General features: G+C 37.5%; 1 protein-coding gene across 1 annotated transcript in view; it reads right to left on the bottom strand.

Annotated features, from left to right (window-relative positions):
• Positions 1 to 8,529, bottom strand: part of LOC119651278 (serine/threonine-protein kinase GL21140) — a 118,900-nt gene that overhangs the window by 47,031 nt on the left and 63,340 nt on the right. The gene's annotated exons all lie outside the window — the stretch shown is intronic.

Genomic DNA, 8,529 nt, shown 5'->3' with positions numbered 1-8,529 from the left:
ATAGTAGGTCAAAGTCGCCTCTTTCACTTAAATTTACTGAAGTCTAAGACATGTGTGTGCCGAATGTCATTATGAGATTGAAATGAATTGGGTGACAAACTAAATATGAATCACGGGTAAATGGAACTATCGTACTCCGAAATATTTTTATGTAAGAAATACACAAAATTTTTACATCTGAAGCGTCGAGCTTCCGATTTCCGATGTGTTTTAGTAAAATCTTCAATTTTCGGCGGATTTCTAGCTAGAGGTTATAGGATTCAATCATGTAATGTTACATGTTTTACGAGTCCATCAATCTTCATTCGCCATCGTTCACAAGAATGGCCTTTCAGGAAGTTCGATGTATCAAATTTTTCAAATAGAGGCGGCGAGGCTAATGGTGAGAGCCGTTTGCCGCATGAGTCCTAGAGCTTTTGGGCGAGATGATCATTAGAAGCACTGACCTTCTTTGGAAACCATGATGGCCAAATGATTACTGTCAACACAACACGATATCATGAAACGTTGCAATATTTCTTTATTGGAACGTTGAAGAACATGGACAGGCCATTAACTCCGGCATGTTATCTACATAGTATGCTGGTCCCAAGGTTGGGTAAAGGAGGAGGGGTTTCTAGGCAACGTGCTTTGTACTGCCCACAGTGGCACGAAAATAAAATGCTGAGTTCAGGGAAAGAGGTAAATGAAGTATAATTGGAGTTATTCCATTGTGCTAAATCCTACCTGTCCTACGTATTGAGAGATCCTAAGTTTCAGAGACGGGCCCCGGTCCTTTTAAGAAATGGGCAAGGTTCCTTGAAGTAAGTAAATTAGTCCGAGCAAAATAAACACGTGCTTGCACGTTAAATATTTCCACCCTCACTGGAAAGACACACTTCAGAAAAAAACGCATTGGTATCTGCGCCCATCCAATTCGGTTGCTGTCTCATACCATGAAGATTTTTGAACGTATTCTTGACAATCGTATTCGAAAAATCATTCAAATACCAGTGAATCAAGCGGGATTTTTCAAGAACTGGGGAACTACTCACGCAATATACACTGCGCAGTTAATCATGACGAAACATCACCCTCTTTACATTGCATTTCTGGATCTGGAGAAAGCGTTTGACCGTGCGTTACACGAACTCATCTGGTATGCTTTACGAGAACACATAGTGTCAGAAGAATTCGTACACTGGGTTCAGTTGCTCTACCAGGATCTGAAAAGCAAAGATGGAAGTGTGCCAGTGTCTCAAAACCGCTTCGTGCTTCTGCCGGTGTTCATCAAGGAAGCGCCCTCTCACCATTCCTCTTTGTTCTTGTTATGGCACTGGATATCCAACGCCCAGCGCACTATACAGATAATGTTTTCCTTGCGTTTAATAGTAAAGATGATCTCGAGCAACGTGTGTTGAATGAAAAGGAAGTTTTGTCGAGTGATCACCATGAAACCGGCAGTATCAGTGCCCTGCCCAGAACTGAGCGATTTAAATATCTCAGGGTAATGCTATCAATCAATGGAGAATTGCATTATGAAATTGCTTCTCGGATTAGCGCAAGCTGGATGAAGTGATGTTCTACAACTGGTATCTTTGTGATCGACATATCAACGAACGTCTCAAATCTAAAACTTACTACAATGTCATCCACTCTGTCGCCATTTATGTTTCTGGATGTTGGTCGAGTATAAAGGGTACTGAACGGCGTCTCGCGGTAGCGGAGACGAAGAAGTTGCGTTGGACTAGTGGCGTAACATGCCCTGATCACATCCGAAATGAGGAAATCCGCGATCGATATGAGTTTGCACCGCTTTTGGAAAAATTGTGAGAGAGGCGTCTTCGATGGTATGAATACGTAAGTCGCACTAACGAGAATCCACTTACCAAGATTGATTTGAACTTCGAAGTCAATGGTAAGTGACCAAAAGACCGGCCGAAACAAAGGGTGGTTTGATGCGTTGGATGGGGATTTGAAAGCCTCGCGATTGCACCTAGATCAGGCCTTAGACAGAACAAAATGGCGAAGCCGAGGCTCCCTTGTGAACGGAACAAAGGTCGTAATAACGACAGAACGATACATGATGAGATATGTGATACATAAAATTTTAATACGATTTTAAGGGCGTCTTAAAGCATACAAAAACATTTTTTAATTATTTTATTTGTATTTTTTGGCCAAAGTAGACTCATTTAAAAAATATGATATTACTCGAGGAAGCAAGCAGTCTTCTGTGGTGGTCAGATTCAAAAAATTGATTTCTTTCTATTCTGTAGGCCTGTCGTAACATGTGAAACATACAATTCGTCATGTCATTTCATTAGAATTAGCATTTTTTACCATTTGTTTAATTTTAGAATATACCAGAGGACTCTTAAACTATTGTCCGTTTGGACATTTGTTTGGTTGTGAAAATGGATGGGGTTGTACAGTGCATTTGTATGGCCGTACCCACCACCTTTTTTATTTTAACTCTATTATCATTGATGTGATTTTTGAGGGCCCATTATAATTGATACCCCGATTCCAAAAGTTATGCACATCATCATTATCTACACTATCTACAGGTACTATGATAATTGTGGTCATTGTTGTTGGTCAAAAGTCATGAATCTTTCCCTTCAAAGTATTGCTATACCATATATATGCACACGATTTCATTAATATCTAACAAGTAGAAATTGAAGAAAGTGAGCATTTCGATTGTGTATTCTGGAGTCGAATCCAAGATTTTGCGTACTTTTTTTCTTTACAGTTACAGTCTGATTGTCGACGTTTCGTTAGGATTTACATCATTCAATTTATCACTGCTGACGGTATAGAATTATACGGCACAATAGCTACCTCCCACATCAAGACCCGAGACTTCACTGAAAATGGATAAAACGCACTCCATACTAGATGACAGTGGTAATGTGTTATGTCATCGTTGCTGTATTATAACAATGAGTTTCATGAAAAGTTGGCAATCTGTGAAAGACTTAATTTACTGAAAAGTACGTACTAGGTCAAATTGAATGAGATTATTATCGAAGTAAAGCAAAAACTCAAATGCCGAAGAACGAGTTTAGGAAGAATTATTAGATACCAAGCCAAAGCTATACATATAGTTTCATATCATAGTTTCCTTACCTTCGATATGCGAATCAATCCAATAAAACAACCGCCTACGATTTCCTATTGTCATTGCGTGGTGAATGATCAATGCAATCCAATGCCCCCTCCCCGCGCACCTTTAATTGTTAACGAGCCAAAATAATTTGGGGTAAGAAATTTGGAATATTCATCATCATCCATCTTAACCTGGCTGATTCGAGTGTTTCAATCACTCTGGTCTCACGCTAGGGGCATAGATATTGGCCTTATAAATTTTTCGTTGCCCATTTGGATCCAGCGACCCTGCCACCGCAGTAAGTTGACCCTGATTTTACCCATGACTGTACACCTAGTCAAGATGTCGTGATATGGGCGTTGAATTGCAGGAGGCGGAAATTTATCCAAAGGATCTTCCTCTTAAACGCGGCTAAGAGCTTGCAATTTTGTTTGCTAGTGATCAAATTTCCCGAAGAATACATCGGGACTGCAAAGATCGTCCTTTTCCAATAAGTTGAAGGAACGGATTTTGACAGATTGAAATACTCTTTGCCAATAGCTGTGTGCGAATTTATGCATTCATGTTGTTCTCAGCTGAATTTTGACCACAAGAGAACGATTGAGCTTCTTCAAATGTGTTGATGTTCTCGATGGTAATGCCACTACCCATAAATTTGGTCTTGTTTTCGTTGATATACCACCTCGGATATTACGCTACCTCCTTTCCTCTAGGTCAGGCTTTTAATAATAATCGTTGGCGCAACAATCCATATTGGATTAGAGCCTTGAAGTGTGTTAGATCACTTCATTTAAGACCGTAAATGTACACTACAGTAGTACACTGTAGGAGGCAATGTGGTCAGCAGAGCAGGTTTCTACCTACACATAAAATTAACACCGCCAACATAGATCGGGAAATAGATAGACTTAATGAGGGTAGTAGCTACGGAGTCTTGGATCACTTTCTGCAAAACCAGCGCGACAGGGTGTTTCAGTATTGCTGACCACAAAGGGCAAGGGCAAATCATGTTTCCCCCGACTGCCATGATGATGATGATCGGTTGACGATTTTCTTTGGGGATAAGCCTAGTTAGTATGTGCCAATCATGCCCTAAGCCAAATATATCCTTAAGACGGTACTCAGCAACATAATATAATACTTCTATAATTAATGCACTCGGTAATACCGCCATTTCCCTATATGAGGCAAATTATGTATATGTACCAGGTGTCTGACATTAAATCGTTGCTTTATGTTTCCAGCATTAGTTAACGAGCCAGTTGATGACGTTTGTTGCACATCTTTTTTATTAGTTTTGCTGATATAATATCAGATCCAGGTAACTTTTAATTTTTTAATTTATGGTATAAGATCCAACGATCTAATATCCCTATTCGATCAAAGATCAGATCCCCTCTTCTATCACGACAGTAGGCCAGTGTGATGTATATTCCCGCATCGTGTTTATGTTTTGATGAAGTCCTGACAAGTCTCTACACATTGACATGGTACGCAGTGTTCTTTCGTTCAGTAGCTAGCAGTGTTGTGCAAAATTTAGTTCCGACTTTTGTAATGAGTAATGAATGAAACTAATCCATTCAAAAATCAGTTGCAACTAACAATTGAAAATTCAATTGTTATTCGAACATGTGATTTTTATTCGTTCTTCGAGGAATCTCAATTGGTTAAGGATTAGTTAGACACAAATTGATTGATAATTAATAATTGAATATTATTGGAAGGTAGGCGCATTACATTTGAAAGGTTTTGTGATTTCTTTATGAATTGTGTAAAAATTAGCCTGGAAGTTTTTGGAGTTAGCAACTAATTTTTCCGATTCTTAATTATTAGTTGCAAGGTTTGAATAAGGAATGAAACCTTTTTAGACGATCCTAACCATTATTATTATCATTCTTTTAAGGGAAAGTCGCACCGCGTCCTTAAAGAACTATTGTGTCCCTTTAACCCCCCTAGTTATAGTGTACCTATTAGTTATAGTACCTCAAGCAAGCCTATAACCGTCAGAAACTTTAGTATATCCCCTACTTCCAGATCTTTCAGCTTTTCATCTGGTATTAAGTATTCTCCCAGATGCATCGACCTACTTTGCACAAGTGCTGGACACTGTCCCACTGTCATCCTCCGCACAAAACCTCCAGGCAGTGTCCGTAGATATCTCTAGCTTACCCAGGTGATAGTTCAGCCGACAATGACCAGTGAGATTTACCACTATGATTCGGAGGTTATTTTTTTGTAGTTTAAGCAATCCTTTGTGCACATGGGTTAGTATCTCCCAATAAGTACCCTGAACTGCTCCCTCCCTGGTAGGCCCGCCCAGTATAGTTGCCTCAACCGTTCCTCTTCATTTCTAGTGTCATATCGTTTCCGATTCCAGAGGAGGGTTCTGGCCCGTGTAAAGGTATACCTGCCCCCTTATTGGGTAGTTCGTCCGCTGCCTCCCAACCCAGCATGGCCTGGAACCCAGAGTATCCACACCCCAATGTATTCAGTCTCTCAAGGCATTCCCATACGAGTTTAGAGTTCTCCTGGTTGGACCTAAGTGTCTTGATCGCTGCTTGGCTATCGGTGAGAATAGTAATGTTCTGCAAACTATCCTAACAATTAACAATTGAGTCAATTATTAGTCGGATAATTAGTTAACTACTTCACAACATTGATAGTTATATTACAAAACGCTGTCAAATCAGTTATTTAAATTGATTTTCCAATTAATGCCAAAATTTTCATGGTTGTGATAATGGTACGAGTCCTGTATATGTTTTCAGGTTTTGTTTTCTGTAGTTTCAGCTGTATCTACTGCGTGTCTGTACTCTTTTCGCAGTTGTCCCGCTTCCGGTGCCATGTCTTTATTAATCCTAACTTGACCTATCGTAGAGTTGCTTCTTCGAGTATTCGCGTAGGAAAAAAATGCATTAACCACTATATAACCCAAATATTTTTCTCCCGATCCGACTGTGAATTAATTTTTTCGCTAGTCTTAAAATCTGGCCCTATTGACAGAGTCCTGTTCGAAATCGATAAGGTTACGCAGCAATGAACTGTTCAACCGATAAAAAGTAAAAAATACAATTAGCAGTCATAATCATGATGATTATTTTGATTCCAAATCACTCCTAGTGCCCACTCTTCACCTCGAGTAAAAAATTTGAAAGGACACCACAAAAACAAATACCTCTATTGCTTAATAAAATCATTATATAACATCCTATTACGTCCGCTTTTATTTCTGGATTGAAGGCTGTGTGAAGGATTTTCTCCAATTCGTCGGAGCGACCAATCCTCCAAAAATGTAAATAATGACTAAAAGATAAATCTCCTCTAAGGAAGAATGGAGCATTTATTAACAAACAAAGCGATTATTAGGGATCCATTGTATGAATAACTTAAACGACCGCCGCTTTCGTAGAACATAAAATATATTCCCGACATGATATTCCATATACTCGTAGCTGATAACATTTCCAAATTGCTTAGCAAACAATGTAGTCAAATTGGTTGCTTTTCTCCGAAGGTAAAATGATATACTAATTGTTTCCTCTTCCCATTCAGATTTATCGATTACACTGGATTTGATCGAACTCTTGATAATTTAAATATTTTCGCAAGTAATTTTGATGTATTTGTCTGCGGATGAAGTTTATTTGCGTAGAAGAAAGAAACATGCTACCTTCTATTTTCCTGATTAACGAACTTGAAGCAAAAGACACAGAAGGTAAGTTGCGATTATTAGTTGGGGAAATCATATTTTTGTTACCAGTGAATCACCTTTATAAATATTATAACAAATAATTGATAACAGCTGTGAGACTGTATTTTTATTTCTTTTTGAATATTAAATTGAGAGGTTCTTGTACATAGGATAACATACGTTTATACGAAATTTTTCACGTTCATATGTGTATCAGCAGCATGACTTACGTTATCAAACAGAATTAAGGTGAATGTTTACCTGAAAAGAAAAATACAAATTTTTATTTTAATCGATTTAAGTTTCTTGTGCTAAGAAATCTTAAATGTGCAAAATGGCACTATACTTATGAATGCAAAAATTATACTATTAAATACAAATAAACGGCTTAAAAATTTGGGAGAACACATGCGTTCACTTTTGAAGATAAAAAATAACCTTATCTACATCTACAATGACAACTTTAAAGTCAGCAGACTAACACGAATTATAATTGCTGATATCTATTTAAGATAAGCAAATGTTGAATTCGACTTTTTCGTAATAACTGAGGAAGCATGATAATCCCGGTAGGTTCAGTTGGAAAAAGACCAAATTACTGATAACAAGTTAATATCTAAGGTTGTTATCAGAGTAGAGTTTAAAAAAAATAAAGTGCATTTCCATGTTTGTACTAGTTTTGAAAACAGAAGCATTTTGTTAAACATAAATCGCGAAACAATATTATTATTATTTATGACTAAGGGAACCCACACAGAGATCATATCAGCCTAACAGAAATCAGTAAAACGGTAATCTAAGTTCCCATAAAAAATGTAACAATTTTATAGGAGGAGGAGTTCATATGATTGAAATGGTTTAATACACTAGTTTACAAATTTTAACTTTTTCTTAATATACTTTTGGTGAAGTATCTATTTGCTTATTATACTAACTTCTACTAACGAAAGCAGCGATCGGAAAAATTCTATCACGTTTTTTATTATGGGAATAATTTTTTTTACCAATCGAATTGTCAACTTGGAATTTATGTTCCATTTTCTTGTGTTTTTTTTGAGAACTAAATTGGATTTATTTGTGATGAAATGTCTTACAGAGTGGGTCAATTAAATTCTGATCGATTCTTTTTCCAATTAAAGTTGCAAAAAAAAGGAAGAGCGATTTTGGGATGTCTTGAAATAGCATATTTGTGTTATTTTGGATATTCAGAAATAATCAAGATAAAAATTGGGTCCTCATCTTTTTGTGAAACCTATAAGTTGTTCTTCAGGAGAAAAATGTTATCTGTAATTTGGATCACCAATGCGATGAAGAGAACCCTAAAATCTTGAAAATGACTAGTCTTTTTATAATCGATTCAATGTCTGTCTGTCCGTCTGTGCATCACACACGATTTACTCGGAAACAGCTGAGCCGATTGTCACCAAATTTGGTGAGAACATGTGTTATGTATGTTCCTTCTTACGATTTTGTGTAAAACAAAACCTTATTAAAATTGATTCACTGTCTGCCTGTCTGTCCGTCACACGCACTTTTCTTCAAAACGGCTAAACCGATCCGAGCGAAATTCGGTGGACAGATGGGAACTATGAAATGCCACATATACAGCGAGTGGCATAAATTTAGGTGGAGTTTAAAGGGGGGCTCCCCATACATACAAGGGGAGATTTAAAAAAAAATCACCGGATATAGTCGTGTAAGGTATTGAATGAAAGGTCTCGATTTATACTTTCCGAAACTGACA

This window comes from Hermetia illucens, chromosome 3 (assembly GCF_905115235.1).
Source record: "Hermetia illucens chromosome 3, iHerIll2.2.curated.20191125, whole genome shotgun sequence".
In the NCBI taxonomy this organism is placed as follows: domain Eukaryota; kingdom Metazoa; phylum Arthropoda; class Insecta; order Diptera; family Stratiomyidae; genus Hermetia; species Hermetia illucens.
This window is presented reverse-complemented; position numbering and strand designations above follow the sequence as displayed.